This window comes from Cynara cardunculus, assembly GCF_001531365.2.
Source record: "Cynara cardunculus var. scolymus isolate 2C chromosome LG 9, CcrdV1, whole genome shotgun sequence".
NCBI classification, from domain to species: domain Eukaryota; kingdom Viridiplantae; phylum Streptophyta; class Magnoliopsida; order Asterales; family Asteraceae; genus Cynara; species Cynara cardunculus.
The window spans coordinates 2,925,037-2,928,625 of NC_037536.1; positions in this window are offsets into that span (position 1 = coordinate 2,925,037).

Below are 3,589 nucleotides of genomic sequence, written 5' to 3' on the forward strand. Positions count from 1 at the left end.
ATCACTTTGAAAGTGTTAAAGTGCCATGGACTTAGAGATAAGCCATGATAAGCACGTCAGCTTGAATGATATAAGAGGTAGACTTGAGAAAGTTACCGACAAGGAGATTTGTCATTTATGTTTTTCAAACTTAACTCCTGATGGGTTGGTCACTCTATAAAAGTGTCAAAGTGTGATAGATTCAGAGATGAACTATCAAGAACACGCCAACTTGAATGATATGGGAATCAACTCGAAAGATTGATTTTTAACAAAGAGATTTGTTTAGCCATATATCTTGAAGACACCTTCTTGCTACTATCCCTGGTCTGAACACCACATAGAGATATGAGTGCTAAGCTATAATATAGTGCAAAGGTGAAGTTCGAGAGGAATACCTTCAAGATAGATGGTGGAACTCGTTCTTCTACAGCTTTGTCTGCTGGATTTTGTGTTTACATTTCACCCCAAATCTTACACCCGTGCTACCTTTATTATTCTGTTATATTTATCTGTGCGCACTCTGAATCACCTGAAGTCTTCATTTTTCGTCATCTGAAATCTTTTCTTTTATTGGACTCTTATTAAACTTTTGCTACAATCTCTATGGATGATAATCCGGTACTTGTACCACTTTATTACTTGGAAAGAAGATATTGAGCCATATGTATACTTGCTTTGTGGCCCAATTTTATTAGTCTAAAGGTGTTAGTAATAGCCCGACCAAGTTTTTGGCGCCGCTGCCGGGGATTGGCAAGCTAAAAGTTTTTTTTTTTGAGTAAAGTAAAAGATTTGATTTTTCTAGTACTCGTTTTAAATCATCTTGAAAGTGGTGTATGCCAAGAACACATCGCAAGGAATTTTTTGAAATTGATCCTGTTAGGACCTGTAAATTCAGCTTTGGTATTTGAACTCTTACTCTGAATGATCTCTAGGACGATTACAGTGCAGCGGAAACAATGATAAGAACAAAACAGAGTAATTAACCAAGAACACACAGATTAATATGAAGAAGATGAACACAATAGAATAGCTTCAAAGGATTTTCAATTGATTGAAAAAATAGACGATTACAATACGGAAGCACACTGAATACAAAGGCCTAAGCTGCTATTTATACTAGACCCTAACGACTTTTCTGACAAGATCTAAAAAGAGAAATCATCTTAGCCGTCCAAATAAAGTCTATTAAAAATCTAGTCACGTGAGAAACACATGCAGCTAACAACCTTTGAAAAACAGCAGAACAGGATCTTCACAGAAGACGAATCCGCAGACCCTCTGTGAGCCATCTCAGAGGCTCTGCTATAGTAGACTTGTATGATCTTATTGTCAGAGGACCATTTTCCAGAACCTCTGTGAGAGACATCAGAGGTTCTGTTGAACTTTACTTGCACGATGAAACAACTTCTGTTGCTAGTCCTCTGATATCTTCTGTGGAAGAAACCCTTCTGTCAACACTTGTAGAAAACTTTTTCATACTTTTACATTAAGTAAATATTAGAGCTAACAATCTCCCCCTAAGTATGAAAAAGTAAAATTGGACAGAAGAATGCAAGAAATGACTAATTGAAAGAAATACAAGAGGAGATTAAACTCATCCTTTGAAAAGTATTACATAAATTGAAAGAAATGAATTGAATTTTTTTTTGCTCAGGCCTATATTATTACAGAAGATTAGTCCACCGCAGAGTCTGGATAGTCATCTACGGCAAATTGCAGATCTGACTTGATAGTTCTGTAGACATTGAATATCCACTCTCTGAAGGAGACTTGAACTTTAATTGCTTCCAGAATACTAGACACTTCGTCCGCCCTTAGATGCCCTCTGTGCACCTCTGCTGCCACTCTGTTGAACACCCACTCAAGGGACTCTGTCGAGTACTTGTTCACCTCTGTCGGATCAAAAAACCTTAGAATCTCATCCTTGTCCAGGAAAACAAACCCAAAGATGGGATTTTGGACAATCGTGTTGGGATGACATCTAAGTAACCAACTTGGCCTGTTCTTCGGAGGGGAAATCTTCAAATTTGTTTGGGCCAACCTCATCGTGATATCGAAGTCCTTCTGGCTGTAGTATTTTACTTGAGCGCACATTACTTCGATCAGCCTTCTGAGGGAAGTCGAATAGCTTGACCTCCTCTCTATATACTTGTTAAGAATTTTGTGCAAGAAGATAAGGTCAAATACACAGAGGTTGTGGAGGTCAGCATCTGTGAACGTGTAGAGGTTGCCGTCATCCCTCTTCACCACATATTGAGCATAAAGCACGGTCTTCTTCAGCATAGTCCTTGGAGATATGGTTTCAAGAGAAGTTATCACGTGCTCTGAGAAGACCTGCTCGCGTGGCCTTGTGAGCTTTGAGAAGTGGAACTTTGCAGTGGCAGAAGGCATTCCTGTAAGCACTGGATTGTAAGGGGGCTCTGTGTTCATGGCAGAGTAACGCCACCGTAGAATCTCCTCCACAGTGGTTACAGGCTGTGTGTGCACTTGCTGCGTGAGAATTTTGCTCATCGATTCAAGGATCTCAGTAACCCTTCCCACTGTGGCAGATTCTGGTATTCTAGTTTCTTCTTCTTCTAGAATCGGCCTCTGGGTAGACCCCTCTGGTAGGATTGGCTTGACAGTTCCTACCAGAGCGTCAAACGTACCAGTGGACGTTTCCTCCTTCGCCATTTTGGAGGAAGAGCCTTCTCCAGATTTGGGGATGCGGGCTCTGCCCTTTCTTGCTTGTGCCTCCGCTAAAGACGCCTTTAACTCTTGAACGAGTTCTGGGTCGTCAAACTCTTCTTCATTTATCTCCTCTGGCGTCTCAGAGCTTTACCCCTTCTGTGGCGACTCCTCTACAGCTTTACCCTTGCCTTTCCCCTTAGGCTCTGGAGATTTATTTTTTGAGAACAGGGCAGCTGCAGAGTCCACTATCTTTAGTGGTTTGGCAGTGGTTGTCTTCTTAGGCTCTTCTGCTCTCTTCTCTGTCTTCTTCCCCCCCTCATGACGATCATGGTCATCACCTCCTTGATCGTCATGGATTTTGGTTGCTTCTGCTTTGCAAGTAACAAGGGGAGCCTTCTTCAATCGCCTTAGGATTCTGATAGCCGCCTTCTCCATTTTCTTGATCACCAACTCAGCGTTCACAGAAACGTTGTTTATGTCGATCTCTGAGGCCCACTTCATTTTAGAGAGGCTGTGATAGATTTTGCTTCTGAAGGAGTCACCCTCTTTGACGAGCTTTGAAGTGCAGTCTCTAATTGATTGGTTGGAAGCTCGGGCTTCTTTGAGGAGTTGGTCTATATATTTGCACACGAGCTCTCCTAGGGCTTCAACCATTGCATCTAGCTCTCTGCGAGTGGCTAGATGGTTGATGTTTTCCCTGGAGGATTTGGAGTCAATGCCGTAGGTGACCGCAGAGGAGAACATGCCTTTGATCTTGTCTTTGAAGGCAGAGTAGTCTGTGTAGCCGGCGGAGATGAAATCAGCAGCAAACTGGGCGGCTACCTCTGATAACTCTGTCTTCAGCTTCTTGATTGAAGAAGGGTTGAGAGACAGAGCATTGAAGGCTTCTGTGAGGTCGTCTTTATGAAGGACAGAGCTCTGAAGGGCTGAAAGAGTC